This window comes from Dreissena polymorpha, chromosome 16, assembly GCF_020536995.1.
Source record: "Dreissena polymorpha isolate Duluth1 chromosome 16, UMN_Dpol_1.0, whole genome shotgun sequence".
In the NCBI taxonomy this organism is placed as follows: domain Eukaryota; kingdom Metazoa; phylum Mollusca; class Bivalvia; order Myida; family Dreissenidae; genus Dreissena; species Dreissena polymorpha.
Window position 1 is genome coordinate 21,812,051 of NC_068370.1, and position 18,998 is coordinate 21,831,048.

The 18,998-nt window shown below is 36.3% G+C and overlaps 2 long non-coding RNA genes across 3 annotated transcripts in view; one reads left to right on the forward strand and one right to left on the reverse strand.

Annotated features, from left to right (window-relative positions):
• Nucleotides 1-18,998, reverse strand: part of LOC127863010 (uncharacterized) — a 38,031-nt gene that overhangs the window by 14,951 nt on the left and 4,082 nt on the right. The gene's annotated exons all lie outside the window — the stretch shown is intronic.
• Nucleotides 130-17,507, forward strand: LOC127863011 (uncharacterized). 2 transcript variants are annotated; one of them, XR_008040903.1, is made up of 5 exons: nt 130-249; nt 7,188-8,222; nt 9,591-9,810; nt 15,994-16,088; nt 16,989-17,507. It is a non-coding gene; the product is annotated as an uncharacterized LOC127863011 (long non-coding RNA). The 2 variants fall into 2 exon arrangements; XR_008040902.1 differs by having other exon boundaries at nt 7,188-9,810.

An 18,998-nucleotide genomic window follows, 5' to 3' on the forward strand; every position in this document is an offset into this window, starting at 1 on the left:
AATATCAATTAAATAATTAGGACTTGCGGACTTTCGTAATCACTAAGCGCGCATTTAATCCTGTAATATTGCTCTCGACTCCGAATAATATATCGTAGTTATGACGTCACAAATGACGTTTAAATCGGAATTCAACCTAAACGACATTATTAGTTACTGAAAATTAAATGCAGGCGAAAGACGTGTTTTTCGCGCTCGCAAACATAGTTTAATTTACTCTCAATTTCAACAATTTACTTGATAGTCAAGGTAAGGTAAATTTATGTGTTTATAGTTATAACTTGTTTACAAATGTATACGCTTTGGTCTATGGAAAACATATTGCAATCATTAACAGACTTTAAAACATGTGTGGGTGGGGTGTGGGATATTATTTTGCTGTTGTTTTTTTTTGTTTCAAGAAAAAATGAAAAAGAAATTTAAATTAATAGCATGTTTTAGTTGTAAAATAGTATTGTTTTACTAAAATTAGACAAATATGCATCGTTTCGGAATTGATGAAGCAACTTTCGTAGATTTTGCAGACCTACATGCACTTCTTTAAAGGGGCCGTCCAACAGATTTTGGCATGTATTAAAGCTTGTCATTAACTGCTTTAAATGCTTTATATTGATAAATTTAAACATTTGAACTAAAAATCTCCAGTAAAAAATAAGAATACAATTTAAAAATAAGAAGAAAAAAACGTTAACCTCCACAGGGCTCGAACCACTGACCCCTAAGAGTCATGGAAGCTCTGAGTAAAATGTCTCCTAACTTTACCACTCGACCATCCACGCTCACGAGAAATTCGGAGGTATTGTTTAGCTATATAAGCAATCCTCGTAGTTTCAGAAAATATCGATTCGCGTCGAACGACGTTTTTCATCTGTTGGACAGTCCCTTTAAAAAAAAGTTAAAAAAATAATGTGTATATGAAACATTTTATTTTACATCTGTGCATTTGTTGAAAACCCAATATGACTATAAGAGTTATATTATTATTATTATTATTATTATTATACCGGATTTATATAGCGCCCTTATCGCAGATAAGAATACATTTTGCAACAGCTTTTCAAAAGAAATCGATCAAAACTACTCAATTATAATATAAAACTACTCTATTATACTATAAGTACTACGTAACAACATGCACAGTAACCCTAGATAAGAAAGATCAACAATACACTATACAACTACCCTATGTGTATAGCTATAAGACAATTAATGAAACAATAAAATCTTAAACTTAAACATTAAGTACTACGTAAAACAACAAAAAACATGCACAGTAACCATAGATTTGAAAGATCGGCAAGACAAACCAGAGACAAAACAGAGACAGAGACAAGGGTAACGTCAGGATACCATTACCACGAGTCCACAAACCCCCAAAGGAATAATTATGCTTCTTTTAAAAGGGTTAATTCAAGTTCATGCTGATTGAGACATGGGTAACGCCAGGATACCATTACCACGAGTCCACAAACCCTCAAAGGAATAATTATGCTTCCTTTAAAAGGGTTAATTCAAGTTCATGATGATTGAGATTGTATATAATGAGTTGAATAAACCACTGCTTATATTGCATAAAATTGGAGGAAGAGGTGAGTTTTCAGTGCATTTTTGAAGGAATTCAGTGTTAAAGAACCTTGAATGTTTGATGGAAGTGAGTTCCAGAGTTTCGGAGCAGCATACATGAAACTTCGCTCCCCGTATGATACGGATTTAATCTCCGTTGGAATCACTAATGAAGGCGCTTCGCTCTTTGATCTTAAGTTTCGCCGTGGTTCGTAGACTTCAAATAGGTTTTTCAGATATACAGCCGATTGTCCATTTAAGGCTTTGAACGCATTGGTAAGTATTTTGAAGTGGATTATATTTTCTACTGGGAGCCAGTGTTCTTTTAGGATCGGTGTTATGTGACTATAGCGGGACGTTCTTGTGATGACACGCGCCGCAATGTTTTGAACATTTTGTAGTTTCTTGATAGCTGATGTTTGTGTTCCATACAACAGTGCATTGCAATAGTCTTGCCGAGACATGACAAGTGAATTGACCAAGGATTTTGTGGCATTTGGTGTAAGATATTGCCTGATGTGACCTTTTTGCCTAATCTGACCGAAACATGATCTACTTATAGCATTAATATGGTGTTCCATGTTCATTCTTGAATCAAACCAAGCACCGTGATTTTGAACGTATTGCGATGGTTTAATTGTCGAGTCCCCTACTTTAATAGTTAACCCATCTACGTACTTGGCGTTGTTTTGACTTGAAAATACTATAACCTCAGTTGTGTCGGTGTTAAGTTTGAGCATATTTGTATTCATCCACGAGATGATATCGTGGAGGCACTTTTCAACTCGATTTAGTGTTTCGTCCTGGGCTGCTCCATCGTTGGGTTCAAACGAAAGGTAGAGCTGCGAGTCATCGGCGTAGAAGTGATGTCCGAGTCCATGTTTTTTGCAAATTTCCCCAACAGGTTGAGTGTACATGGTTTACAATTTTGGGCCTAACACAGATCCCTGGGGTACGTTGAAGGTCAGCAGCACTGGTTCTGATACATTGCTTTCAATGCTCACTGTTTGGAAGCGGTCAGATAGGTAGGAAACTACCTACTGTAGTGGTTTTTCAGCAAAGCCAAACTGTTGTTCGAGGCGGTTTAAAAGGGTTATGAGGTCGATGGTGTCGAAAGCGGCAGAGAGATCCAGCATAACAAAGACAGTGACCTTTTTCTTATCTAATGATTGTAGGCCATCGTTTTGAACTTTTACTAAAGCTGTTTCTGTTGTGTGAAACTTCCTGTACGCAGACTGGTTTTCTTCATTTAAATTGTTTTCTGTCAAATGTTCATCTATTCCTTTGCTGACAACTTTCTCCAATAATTTTGAAACATATGGCAGATTCGAAACTGGGCGATAGTTTTGTAGTGTTTCTTTATCTAAGGTGGGCTTTTTTAATGAAGGTCTTATACGTGATGTTTTAAAGGATCTTGGCACACTTGCTGTTTCCATCGAAAGATTGATGATTTTTGTCAGTATTGGTAGCAGTTTAGTTTTGCATTCTTTCAGGAGCCAAGTTGGAATAGGGTCGAGCTCGCAAGATTTATTTGGGACTTGCAAAATGATTTTTTTCAACTTTTTCCTCAGTTTTCGGACGGAAATGTGTCAAACTCCATGTTTCTGCTGTTGGGTTATTATCATTACTCTGTTTTGAATTTGCTTGAGATAGGGCATGTTCAGAGATATCTTTTCTGATACCTTCAACTTTATTTATGAAAAAAACATTGAAATCTTGTGCTAACTCATCGGATGTTTTACCAGACGGGAGAGCTCTTTCAGATGGGCCATCTAGTAAGTGTTTTGTGATTTTGTGCATGCCATTTTGATCACGGCCACAGGATGTTACTTTATCTGAATAAAAACCTACGCATGCTTTTTTCAACATTTTGTTCATTTTGGCGCAGTGGTTTCCATAAATTTCATGATCAATTGTGAGTCTCGATTTTAGCCATTTTCTTTCCGAATTTCGTTTGATATGTTTAGCGTCATGAAGCTCATCTGTGTACAACCGGCAAGTCGGCCGCAGGGGGATAGATTTGGTTCTTAGTGGAGCATGTTTGTCTACCAAAGATAAAAGTTTAGTAACATAAGTTTGGACAAGGGTTTCAGGGTCATTTATATTTTCAAACTGTATTTCTGACTCTGTGATATCCTGTTTAAATGTTTCAATATTGATCCTTCGTAGTTTCCGAAAGGTTACAGTTTTTATTTACCGGAGCTGGTTGTGATGCTCTTGCATTAAAGATGACGGCATAATGGTCTTTAGAAATGTTTCCTGAGCCAACTGAAAGTCCAGGATCGGTAACAACTACGTTGGATACCGTATCCACAGTGTCCTCGTACGTGTGTTGGCTCTTTTACATGCTGCATCATACCAAAAGAATGGAGTATGTTATTGAATTTTAGAGTATCTTTATCAGACGGATCGTCAAGGTGGAAATTCAGATCGCCGGTCAAAATGATGTTTTTATCTTGTGTTGCATATTTTGATAAAAACTTGGACCATTCTTCCTCTAAGAAAGTACTTGACTTCAAGCCATTGTCGTTTGATGGAGGTGGTCTGTAGATTACAGCCAAACGTAGAGAGTAGTCTTTAATCTGTACACTACAGTCCATGTGTTCAAAGGTAGTGAATTGTTTGTCTTTAGTTGAAGTCAAGACTTTTATTTCAATGCTAGTCTTGTGTATTAGAGCAACTCAGCCCCCACGGCGACCACTGGGACGTGGTACATGTTTTATTTGGTAGCCTTCAGATAAGAGCTCGGTAAAGCAGGTTTATCTGTCGATGTGCCAAGCCAGGTTTCTGTTATGGCTACAAGATCAAACGCATTAGTTGATATAAAATCGTTGAGAGACAGGGTCTTGTTTTTTACAGATGTAGAATTTATGTTGCATATTATGATATTTTTTTCTGCCCGCTAACGGTGATTTTAGCTTCAATTTTGACTTTAATAAGGTTATCATGAATGGTCGTCTTTGGGGCGGTTTGCAGAGGTTTTGCTGTATTTGACAAGTTACTGGTTATTGTAGGACTTTCTCGTGGTAGTAATTTAATATTCTCCAAGTGAACACCCTGGTTTATGTCATGATATTGTTTCAGCTTATGTTTACCGCCCCGGGCGCCTCTGTATTTCAAGATACTGTATGATTTCAATAGTGAAAGAGTTTCATTGTCCGGTTTTATCAATTTTCTATCCACACCTGCACAATGCATGTACATTTAAGTGTAAATAAAATTTAACCTCATAGCATTGTAACTCAAATTTAACAATAATAAAAGGGAATTAAAACGCATTCAATTTAATTACCATTTAATTAGTCAATGGTATTGAAAATACCAGAGCAACAGAGTTACAACTTTTTGAGGAACGATGGAATGAAACTATGAACAAGTGTCAACTACATTCCGTCTTTATAGAAAAATAAAATAAAAATATAGCATCAAAAAGTTTATATTTCAGATCATCATCGGACAAATAAAGGAAGAAGCACACCATCTTTCACCAACAATAAATCTTTGCATTTGAAATTGAAACCTTAAAATAACCGTGGTGATGCAGATTTACAAGATTTTTTGACTCAGTTCGTATTGACAAGTGACATTAACAGATGGTGATTCACAGAAAAATATTAGTATTTAGCTAATGTCTTAACAGGCAACGCAAGGTCACTGCTTTGTAAAATGACTAAATTCGAAAGGCGAGATTATCAAAGTATATTTGGAAAGTGAAAAGCACGTTTTGGCACTGAACACAAATCTGAAGTGTTTCGCAACCAGTTAAAATCAAGGGTTTTGGACAGGGACAAAACCATCCCTGAATTAGCTCAATCAATAAGAAAAAAGTCAAGACAAGCTTATAAAACTGCAAACATTGAAGTCACTGAAGCTTTAGCACTCGACAGTTTTATTGATGCTTTAAATAATACAGATATCAGCCTAAGGCTAAGAGAAATTAGTCCTAAAACATATTTGATGCTGAACAAATTGCTGTGAAAATGGAGGCTCATAGATTAGCGGGCCGACAGAGAAACAGACTTGAAAGTACAGACAAGTCAAAATTCCGATCCCACTTAGAAAGAAATAACACAAACCTCACCCGAAAGGCATACACCTAACAATTACACATATACTGACAGAAATTCAAGTTCATGGGGACCCAAATTAATTTATGACAGGAATAGGAAATATGATCGAAATTCTAACCAATTAAGACTTATTCATATAGAATTTCCTCCTCAAAACGGGAAGCAGCGCAACAAGAAATTGAAAAGATGGCTGCTGATAGGATGATTGAACCAGCTTGTTATCCATGATTATTATTATCAAGTCAAATTGTGACAAAAGCAGATGGTTCTCTTAGATTTTGTTGTGAATTTAGGAAATTCAATGATGTAACAATTGAAGAAAATCAACCGTTACCTAGAATTGAAGACAATCTTGATGCATTAGAAGGTTCAAAATGGTTTGTTTTTTTTACCTGAGACATTGCTTTTGGCGAATCTCAATTGACAAAGAGAGTAGACCCATTACTCAATACTGCGTTTAGTTTATAAGGTGGAAAACTATTGCAATTTTGTGCCTATGGGTCATGTCAGGTCTGGCGTACCCTGGGATGTTCTGGCGATCGATTTTACACTCGAAGAATTCGCATCAAGAATCCTAAATGACGTCATAGCGAGATGGGGTACCCCGTTGGCGATACATTCCGACCAGGGTGCAGCATTTGAGAGCAGGGTCTTAAAGGAGTTGTGCAAGTTGTTAGAGGTCAGAAAACATCCGGCGGCAAAAGAGAAGTAGAAAGATTGAACCGAACGATTTTGAGCATGGTCAGAGCGTATCTTGTTGGCGAACAAGAAGAATGGGATCAGCACTTGGTCTGTCTATCAGCAGCATACCGGTCGACCCCACATATGAAAGCACCAAACTTTCCACCAACATGCTAGCTTTAGGAAGAGAAGTCCGCATGCCAGCCAGCCAGGCTTATCCCCAGTCATGCTGACGCATCACCGAAGCAAGAGAATCCTGGCGAGATTGTCCTACGGCTGCAGGATAGCATGTTTAAAGCCCACGAAGTGGCCAAAAAGCACATCGGAAAGGTGGCTCGACGCAGCAAAGAACTTACAACGCCAAGTTGTCCTTTCATTACTATCAAATTGGCGACGTGGTGTGGTGTCTGCACGAGACTAGGAAGGTTGGCGGCAGCCCTAAGTAAGAAAAGGCTTACGATGGTCCTTATTTTATGCAAGCGAAAGTCTCCGAGATCAACTTTACCATCCAGCTGAACAAAGAAGGCCAAACCAGAGTTGTTCACTACAACATGCTCAGGCCTTGCAAAGGGACTGTACTACCGAGATGAGTGTCATCCGCACGAAGGAAGATTTTGAAGATATAGGAATATAGACCAACTTATCATCAGTGAACATTATATTTTGAAGTTTTATGTTATGTTTGATACCATGTACATTTATGACAGTGGCTGTGAGTGATGTAATGTTAATGAAATTGGGTTGAGAATAATGAAGAAACGTACAAATCAATGCGTGTCTGACAGTGACCGAGAGAAATGATATTAAACCTCCAAATTTCATAGACATTTTAATTAATGTTACAAGTTATTACAAAGAATTATTCAATTTCAGAAAAGGATGATCCCTAAGGTACAAGCGCTACAGCGCCCCATGCGTAGATATCGATGGGAAACGTGGGGGAAGACCGACAGAAAAGGGAGGCTGATCGGTCATATCGTGTGCCATGTGCCGAAGGACCAAGCCCCATTTTCGTGCGGTTTGTGCAACTTTCGCTGCACAGAAGTCGCCGACGTCATCAAACACATCACGAAATATAAGAGTCATGTTGACGAAGCTAAACGTGCCGAAGTAGTCGACTACTCGCAAATCTTGAGGAAAGCCGAAAAGCCCGTTTAAGCAGTGCCCCAGATAAGCTGCGTATATGCATCTTTCATCCTATTTAAATGTTTAAAAACGCAAAGAAATACAATATCATGCGTATTGAAAACGCAACCAATTTGACTTTTATGCACATTCCTAAAAGTCAATGCGTACGATACAATAGCTTTAATAAAAAAAATTCTTTGCTCGTTTTCGGTATATCCTCTTTGGAATATTAATCTTAATGCGACGTCGCTTTTATTCAGCAAACGTCTGGATGAAGGAGCAGGAAAACAATCACAGTTATTCAAACGCTCTGCGGACCAGATTTCATAGTTAATTACAGCATCTGACCAAATTATTTATGGCAAACATGCGTTTTCAATCTGATTTAATCTGTCGCTCTTTGTGCATGTATTTTGTAAAGCGTCTGTACTTTCAGTTTCTACAACGATGCGAAATAAAAATGTCGAAAGACGTCCGCGATTGTTGCGCCAAAATATCAATCGATCGCAAACTTTTTGAACCAAGAAAGCAAGAGCCATTAAGTGACAAATCATTCGTGTTATTGATTTTTTAAGTTTGATGTTTATATTATGCACAGTTTCAAGAACTAAAGATGTTATGAAACATCAGTTTATGACAGTTAATTATAACAGTTTAAAGTTTTATTGAATCAATAAAAGTGTGCAGCTTCAACAGAAGTAATCTGGATCTAAATGGATACGTTGAAGTGACCTGGAAGATTGGCTTTTATTCAACGGGGAAAGCAGTAAAGATTTAAAGGTACGAATTTTTATAACTCATTTCACCCTATTTCAAAACTGAAATCACCCTATTTTTTAAAATCAATGGGTGAAAACCCTATTTCCCAAATAATTATCTGGGACACTGGTTGAAGTCGACAACATGATGAAGTTGGATGAAGGCGACCTGGAGTAAGCCTCCGAAGGCATCTTTGAGCAAGATTCGAAGGCTTTGTTTTACCCGACTGGATGTCGCAATGCAGATTGCAAACATCTTCACCCTCTGCTCCTGTCTCTGCGTTCATGCGAGTGGAGAGGACCATGGAAAACACTCCCAATAACGCAACTAGTGTTGCACAAAGACCATGTCACCCACCGCAAGTTTCCACCTTTCGGGCAGTTCATGCGTGAGTTCCAAACCTGTGGCCAGTGACGATCCCGTTTCCGATGCCAAGGATTATGAGTAGCGTAACCCTGGACGTGAACAAGGAAGGAAACGCTCAAGTAGCAGGTACAAACGCTTTAACAGTCCGAATTTAAATGAACGCCCCGCTTACTGCTGAAAATGATTTTTAAGTGTTTGCATCGAGGACTCGTTTATCCAAGACTTGTGTTCGTCTGCAACCACATAAACTACATGGCCAGTCGCGTAACCCTTGCGATATAGACCTGCAAGCAAATATGTCGACAAATTTCAAACTGGTAGCTCGTCACAGAATGAGGTGCTCAGGTAAGCATTTAAAGACTTGGTGAACCAGCTGAGTAGGGGTAATAGGGAGATACTTAAGACAATTGAAAAGAACACTACTGAGTTGCGTCCAATCAACAACAAAATTGGGCCATATAAGTGATGTCATCAAAGCCCTCAGGTTAACCAAGACTTAGAAAGGCGGTCCAAGTTTAAGAAGCTTTAGAAGGAGCAGTTCTAAGTCGAAGAAGTAAGGCGTGATAGTGGGTGGCAGTTCCACCGTACTCTCGCAGCTAATAGCACAGGTCCAATCCGATCCAATTAAATTTATCTACATTGCCATGTAACATTTTCAAAGAGGATGTATTGTTGTTTTACTATTTTTAAGTTGTTTTTTATTGTTGTGAGTTTATCTTAAACCATTACGCTTTACCATATAAATAAGATATTCATCAGTAAACTGTTTTAGTATTTGTTCTTATACTATTTGTTCAATAAATCCTATTCCACCTATTCCTACACAGTTTGGACCTACTCAAAATGATTGCAGTTTATCTGATTTCTCTTTTGTAGCTATTGATGTTGTTGGAAACATTTTGGATACATAAATTAAAGACTAAGATTCCTAATGGTCTAAATAATAAACTGCTTTATAACATTTAGAATATAAGCATAATTCACAAATACATTTGATGTTTGCCTATTACACTGTCCTTTTAGTATTTGTTCCAATTACAAGCTGAGTGTTGCAACAGGAGTTTTGCCAAAAAGACAAATAGGAACATTAAAAGATCTGTAATTTGGCTGTAAATGAAACTTTACTTACCAAATTCTTTATTTATCGGGCCATGTTAAATTACACCCCCGGAAACCCGACATGCTGTGAGAAGTTGGACACGCTAGGAGATGTAGCCGATATATTTCAAAGAATTTCGGTAGGGTGAGTAAATCCAGTTCTATAATTGTTTAAAGGCATTTTTGAAATGAAATATAGTTTGGTGCATGCAAGGGAGGTATTACCATGTATGTGAGAAAAATCCTGGTTATTAATATTCCGGATTCATATAAATGGTGAATTCTTTTCACAAGCGATAATTTGAGTTCAACGACTTTTTAATATGTTATGTGCTTGTTGTGCTGAAAATTGATTTTTCTCATAACCAACGATCATATAAGGCGTCAGAATGAAACTTGAAGGGGAATTATAAAATTTAGAAATAAGCATTGTGTGAATTTAATTTTGTATTTTAGTTCGATGCCTTATATTACTCAGATTGCTGCTGTGCATTTGAAGACGGGTTTAAGTTTTCGATATATGTGAAGACAACAGTGCCAATTTCTTCGGAAGCTCAGAAAGTGATTGGCATCTGTGTTGATGATCATGGCATAATGGGTGTAAATGGTAGAAGTGTTGATAGTGTATCAATTAAAACTTCTCTACATGAGTGTATGATGTGGCTTGCAAAGTTTTCCAGAGCCTTATTTGTTGCTCATAATGGGCGCAGGTTTGATTTTCCGGTTTTGGTTAGTGCATTGCTGAACACACACTGTTTTGAAACGTTTTGTAATTGTGTAAGCAGTTTTGTTGACTCTTTGCCTGTTTTCAAAAATCGTATCCTGGACAGTCACACAAACAGGAAGATCTAGTGAACGTATTCTCCAGGCAACCTGCAACGCCCACAGTGCTCCTGATGATGTTGAAGCACTGAGATCTTTGCTTAAAACATGTAAAATTACTGACAATATGGCCCACATCTTTGCTGTAACTGCATTCCATAATTCAGTTTGTTTAAATCATGAAAAGCCTTAAAGGCAAAGAACATTAGATTGTTAGACGTGCTGTTGCCTAGAGGAACTCTAAAGCGACCAACAGCTGAAAACATTGCGGGATATGGACTGGCCTTGTGTCATTTGAAAGCCATATTTTCTAGTTCCGGAGAGGATGACTTTAGGGATACTTCCATTGCTAAAAACAATGAGGGACTACCAAAAGTCACAAACGCAAAAAATATTTTATCTGAAGTGGTCCCTAAAATCGGTCAGTTTTTCACTGACGAAATGTGACGGAACGAGATAATATGGCTTTTAAATGACACGCGGCCAGTCAAAATCATGCCATGGCTTTATACTGATACTAAATTATGAACATCTAGTTGTCATTAATCAGGCTGTTTTTATTAAAATATAAGTTGTATATTATTGTGCTACATGTCTAAAGAAACATGATAACTTATACATCTTTATGCTCCGTAATATTGGGACAACTTTGACATTTTGTGATGAACTGCGCCTGTATTCATATGTTGCCTTTTGACTTTAGGTGACCTTAAGATTGTATTATTAGCTCAGCTGTTTTCGGAGAAAACTCCGAGGTATTGTCATAGCCTCTTCGTCGTCCGCCGTCGTGCTAAAACCTTTACATTGGCTCTAAAATAAAAGTGCTTCCACCTACAACTTTGAAACTTCATATGTACATGCACCTTGATGAGTTCTACACGCCACACCTATTTTTGGGTCACTAGGTCAAAGATCAATGTGATTGTGACCTCTAATATAAAACTTTAACTTTGCCTCTAACATCACAGTGCTTCCACCTACAACTATGAAACTTCATTTGTACATGCACCTTTATGAGTTTTACACGCCACTCCCATTTTTTGGTCTCTAGGTCAAAGGTGAAGGTCACTGTGACCTCTAATATAAAACTTTAACTTTGCCTCTAACATCACAGTACTTCCACCTACAACTTTGAAACTTCATATGTAGATGTTCCTTGATAAGTTCTACACGCCACACCCATTTTGGGTCACTAGGTCAAAGGTCAAGGTCACTGTGACCTCTAAAAAAATATGACAAGCTTTCGCAGCCGAGCGTGGCACACGTTATTCGGTGCTCTTGTTAATGTATTATTATATCAATATTAATTCAAAGTTAGCTAAATTTCTTCACATGTCATGGTTTATAACTGTAGCTTTTAATAAGCAACTAGAAAACCCCCTAAAGAAGTGATATACAAATTTATACTTGAATTCATTGCGTGAAAATGAATTGGGGTAGGCATACTCGAAGTAAATTTCTTGAGATAGGAACGTTAAAACTTCCTGAAAAAAATTCATTCAGTGTGTAGAAAATATGTTGTGTTAAATAAATATGTACAATATATGCATTTCATCACACTACAAGTGACATAAAACGTAATTAAAGTTTCTTGTAACTGAACCATTTGTTGTCGTTTTTGCCATTTTATCCAGAAAAGTGCATATATTATTGGACATCAAAGGCACAATTCTCTTTCAATGACACTTTTTTAATTCTGTATCTATTAACAAAATCCAGTCGAGTACGTTCATTGAGTTAATTGTCAAAATATATGTATATCCCGTTACAAAAAACTATATATTTATGCCCCCCTTCGAAGAAGAGGGGGTATATTGTTTTGCTCATGTCGGTCCGTCGGTCGGTCGGTCATTCCGTCCGTCGGTCCGTCCACCAGATAATTTCCGGATGATAACTCAAGAACGCTTAGGCCTTAGAATCATGAAACTTCATATATAGATTGATCATGACTGGCAGATGACCCCTTTTGATTTTCAGGTCACTAGGTCAAAGGTCAAGGTCACAGTGACTCGAAATAGTAAAATGGTTTCCGGATCATAACTCAAGAATGTTTAGGCCTAGGATCATGAAACTTCATAGGTACAATGATCATGTCTAGCAGATGGCCCTATTGATTTTCAGGTCGCTAGGTCAAAGGTCAAGGTCACAGTGACTCTAAACAGTAAAATGGTTTCCTGATGATAACTTAAGAATGCTTACGCCTAGAATCATAAAACTTCATGGGTACATTGATCATGACTGGCAGATGATACCTATTGATTTTCAGGTCACTAGGTCAAAGGTCAAGGTCACAGTGACTCTAAACAGTAAAATGGTTTCAGGATGATAGCTCAAGAATGTTTACGCATATGATCATGAAACTTTATAGGAACATTGATATTGATTGGCAGATGACCCCCAATGATTTTCAGGTCACTAGGTCAAAGGTCAAGGTCACAGTGACTCGAAATAGTGAAATGATTTCCGGATGATAACTCAAGAATTCTTACGCCAAGGATCATGAAACTTCATAGATACATTGATTATCACTGGCAGATGACCCCTATTAATTTTCAGGTCACTAGGTCGAAGGTCAATGTCACAGTGACTCGAAACAGTAAAATGGTTGCCTGATGATAACTCAAAAATAATAAGGCCTAGGATCATGAAACTTCATAGGTACATTGATCACCAATGGCAGATGACACCTATTATTTTCAAGTCAATAGGTCAAAGGTCAAGGACAGTGACAAAAAACTTATACACACAATGGCTGCCAGTACAACTGAAAGCCCATATGGGGGCATGCATGTTTTACAAACAACTCTTGTTTGGATATAGGGCATATCCATAGAAAACGCCCAACCGAGTAAAGGGGTAGGTGTATTCAACCAAGTATAAAAAGTTAACCGGCTGGTAAAAAGTTTTAAAATTTTGCAATTAGTTGTGATATACAATTTACTATGTGGAAATAATAACAAAGAGTGTTTCTGGAAAAGTACCCATAAGGCTCCCACTACCTAAATATCTTAGTTAGAAGGTGATTTTTCAAGCGGTTCCGTAGTGTAGTTGTTACACGCTGGCTTCACATGTGAGAGGTCCAAGGTTCGAGCCCCAGTAGAATCAAAAATTTTTATTTGTGTTCTATGTTAACTTTTTGTTTTGATATAGACATTTTAGTTTTAATAAATATGCTGTTTTATTGTAACCATTTTTTATTGTATTATGCCCATGAAATGTATGTGTGAGAGGGTGGGGGTGGTCGTAAACACATTAAAACTTTTACAGTGTTTTCATATCAATGAGTACTCAACCCCTAACGTAAATGAGCAACGTAAGAATAAGTTCAGAATCATCTCCCCTTGAAGTTGAGAAAAATATGACATTACGCTTACAAGATGAAGCAGATTTTTTAAAACCTACACAGTTATGTTCCATTAATGAAAACTGCACACGGATGCCAGTAAAAAAAAGGAAACCAATGTAAATAAAATGAACTATGAAATATTGGGGGGGGTTACAACACAAAATCATAGATAATGGTTATTTTGGGGATATAACACAACATCATAGATAAAGGTTGTACCAGTATCTTTTTCTATTTTGTTTAAAAAAAATCGGCCAATATATTAATATTTACAGTAGAAAAAAATCGTTCCATGTAACTTCATTGAGTGCCTTTTACACTGAAATTCCCGACGCCCTCTGATGCTTTGAATCAATACATATCTTGCAGGACATCTTATATGAACGAAAATGAACATTTTTTTTTAGTTGAGGGTCGGTCCCGATTCGGGAGACACGGTCGGGCGACCGGACGGACCTTTTTTTGCCTTTGTTAAGTAATTCAGTCAGGCCATAACAGCAAGGGCGTTAACAAATTCTAAAAATTAAGAAACGTGTAAGAAACACTAAATATACCGAATTCTTATAGCTAGTATAACAAAAGAATAGTCTGTTCGAAGACCTAACAAATTAAGAGATCTGTTTCATAAATATATTTAAATATTTTATCATTCTTTAAAACTTATGAGTGTTAGACAGATACGCGAGAGTTTTATTGTGATATCAGGATTTTTTTTTTTTGAAAGTTATTAGGTTATTTATTAGTTCAAGAAAAAATTGCACTGTTAATTCGTTACAGCCGCATTATACTTATTAGGAGTCTACATGTAAAGAATAAAGCTACATGAAGCTTAAACGGACTTGTTTGAGCATTTTACAATCCTGACAAGTAGACAGAGCAGCCGCAACAATATGACATAATTCAGTATCATTTCAATACTGCAATATTTAATAGAACACTAATATTGCACTGATTCAGAATTTCTGTATAATTACTATACTGGTATTGTAAAACAGCGCTATCACAAACATGTCATTCAGTGTTCTCATTTAGATTCCACTGTTATAATGCATATTTGCTTCCAACCTCCGCGCAGAGATTTGACTGGAACCAGCATAGCTGGATTAAATCCCTGCCTTCATAAGCAGCCACGTGATTATTACGACCCTACACTTATACACTATTTTCAAAATAAACAAAAAAATTATACTACTTTTTATAATATAATAATTAAACAAACAAAAATCTCACCAAATCTGGTAAGATTTTCTTGTGATGGCAAAGATTGTATCAACCTCCGCGCAGAGATTTGACTGGAACCAGCATAGCTAGATCAAATCCCTGCCTTCATAACCAACCACGTGATCAAAGCATAGCCACGTAGTACACTAATTGTACCATTGTTATTTTTACGTTTTTTAATTAAGGAAATTAATTTTTTATTATGAACCTAAACTTACAAACTATTTCCAAAATATAAATGAAAATTATACTACTTTTCATAATATAATACATAAACAATAGAACATAAGACCCTACCTTATTTTGTAGGATTTTTTTCATGATGACAGAGATTGTATTTGAAAACATGGAACGAAAACTCGTGGGGATTGGTTGTCTTTTGTTCTTCACTCGACTTTTACTCTCTTTTGCCCAATTTCTATGCTGGTTTATAGTGAGGGCCCTTGGCTCAATCGTCCAGTCTTTTCGTCGGGCCTTCAGATTTAAGAGTCAATGCGAGCATGAAAAAGGCCTGAAAATGAGCTGTAAGCTTAATAACGGTGCAATAATCATGTATGGTGCCTTTTGTAAAATTATTTCCCTGTTGAAAAAGATGTCAATCGAGTAATGTACCTCTAATCAAATCTCGAACTCTCCTTGTTTTGTCTAATAAAGATTTGTTTACCCACTACAATGGTAGTTCCTGTTGGTTTAATTTCTTTTTGCTTGTGGTATACTATTTAAGTTGTCACTTCAATGATAAACAAAGCAGACACTGGTATGTGTATTGATATGAAACTTCTTCATGTTGGTTTCATTAGGGTTTTTAAGGTCATATGGTTTTGGATGGCTTTGATTTTCTTGTCTTTGGAAGTTTTGGTATTGCGTGATCCTGTTTCGACGTGTTATGATTGTGAACCTCCTTGAATTTCTCATGTGACCCATGGTCTGTGTTGAAAGATTTCCCCGCGGCTGTCCAGGATTGGCGAAAGAAACAGGAGGAGCTGCTCACCAATCTCTCCAGACACGAAGACGCTGTAAGGTGACTCATGGAGGTCCGTACGGTTATTATTATTATTATTCGTTTGTATAATATCTTAATTTGTTTTTCTGTGAATTAGTTTCAAGATACAGATATGTGGACCCCTTTACTGCCGTCCATGTGTGCATAAGTTCTTGAGACCCTATTATCATGGTCGAATAAATAAATACATAGATATTAGTTATGTACTATGTGTCCATACAAGTTCGTGCATTTTGCGTGTATTCGATAGAAAAATATTATATGATTTACTTGAAGTGGAAAATTCTCAATGCATTTTGGCGATGTTCCACGCGCATTTGTGTAACACACCACTGCACTACATGATAGAGGAATTGTATATTTCGAGATATTTCAAATGTATTTTGTGACAATGTTCATGATTTTTCGGCATTTCCCCATGTATTTCATGCTGTCGGAGTTCTGGATGTCTGAATGTAAGGTGAAGAAGCACACACTTATCACCGTCGCTCAGACATCCGCACTTCATTACAATCCTTATGATTTCAAGGGACGCACAAAGGCTCTCCATGTAAGTGGTTGGACTATAAGTTTATTAGTTTGGTTTGAAGTCCATCAAAACAATGTTTGATATTTTTCGTTTTTTTTTCTTTCCTTTTTTAAAGAGCCAATGTATTACAACTGACATGTTTTTGTCAAAAAAGTGGAGGCATTCAAAGGGACAGACAGGCAGGCTGATAGGCAGACATGTTAGGCAATACTACACATGCACATACTCATAATACAGCAATTATATATTTTAATGGAGCAGAAACAGCCTAGCGGTCAACATGATGGATTTATTCAACCGGTATTTTTTTGTTGAAAATATTTAATCACATTGGTCATGTGTAAAAAAGGAAGTGTTACTATGGAGATATGAATTGCTTGGAAGTTGTGTGTTTCCTTTCAGGAATCCAGAAAGTCCTCTACAAGTAGGAGAAGCTCCATATGAAAGCCGATGACAATTTCCTGAACATACTGCGGGAAACATTTCACAGTGTAAAACTATTTTCAGTTCAAAAACATTTTGGTTTTCTATAAAGAAAGGAAACAAAACAAACTTTCTTGATAGAAGATTCTTTATTATGAATCCAATGACGTGTTGTGTTTCCATATGACTTTCTCTTATTATTGGTATAACAGCAAACATGCAAACATAAAAGAATAATTAATGATTCGTTTCACGGCCAAATAAAACTTTACCATTTGTTATAATACTATCTGAAATCATAACTCGAACTCTGAAGTTTGTATCACATTAGTAATGATTTTCAAATAATTATTAAATATCACCCTGTTTTCCGACGGTGCTTGCATTTGTGATGGAACTCGCATAGTACTATATTCACAGATATTTAAAGGTTTCAGTTGTCATCGTAATTAAAGCTTAAAGTGATATTATCTAACATTATATAGGTGTCTATCGCAACCGTTGTTTACTTTTGGTGTTTTCACTTCCAATACACATATATTTGTTAATGCAGCATCAACATACTAAAACAATATCCCGGAAAGAGAAAAATAACCCATTTGAATATCAACCGTACTTTCGTTTTGACAACTTACGACAGAAATGATTCGATGTACGATGTGAGTCTAAATTGTAGTTTTCATGCAGATTCGTTTATACGACACTCGGACACAATTTTGTTTTACGGATCAATTCGGCTTAGAGGACTGGGTGAGTTTTCTAAAATATCGAAAATAATATATATTTTTTTTATAAACAACTGGTAGCAAGATGATTTGTAGATAATTAGTCAGTTACCACATTTTAACTAATTCTTTTGACCTGTTAATTCTTTTCAGCTCAATACAACAGAGAAAAATGCCCATAATATCACTTTAATATATCAAAGCAAAGATACGTAACACTATACCAAATTAACGAACATTTTACGGAAATATCGTCATATATGTTACGGTTAGTTGTCCGATTTCAAGTTATTTAATTACAACAAATTGTGATCAAATGTAGCAAAAATTAGCGAAAACTAAAACAGACAGGCAGACAGTTTATTTTGAATTGTACAATGTACATCGTCAACAACAAATAATGAAAACAGTACAATGTCAATTGTGGCATGAACACAGTTTTACACATATTTACAAATCATTTACTTAGCTTACAAAGTGGAATGAGCACAAATTAAATATAACAACAACAAAAACGGAAAAAAGAAAAAGAAAGAAGAGGACGAATATTTAAAGCATTCTTGCATTCATAATAGATGTTCGAATTTTAAGTGATTATTTTTATTTTATAATTTCTATTTTAGTATTCGATTGCCGTTAACTTAAATATTTATGCATAGATGGCCTTTTGTAATAACATGTGTTTGTGTAATTTTTTTTTCTTATGTTTTTAAACGCCGGGCAAATGCAAATAAAATGAAATTCATCTTCAATAACGGTCGAATTGCAACCATTGCAGTATCGTTGATTTCTAGAACGTTCCTTTGCACAACGACCGGTTTGAATATGTAGTGGATGGGCTGACAATCTTAATCTGGTGAAAAGGTATCTCAAACGTCTTGGTAAAATGTCTAAGTAGGTCTCATATTCAAAATTGATTTCAAATTTCTATAAGCATCTAACATTGAACTGTTATGTAACGTTCTATACCAGTCATGTGTAAAGTTATCATTATACTCTGCTTTTACATTCCTCTACACATATGTTTATCTCTATATTAATAGTATTAATATCCTCAAATGCATAGCTAAAACCATAGTCATCAAACATTTTTAACATTAAATATCCAATTATGACAGCCTTTATGATAATCTCAGACGGCCAAGTTACATCTGGTTTTAATAATGATGTTTTCAGATCTACATATCTTAATCCATTATTTAATGACACGGACATATTTATGTATATACATGGGATATCTATCCAGCTCACCATAAACACATGC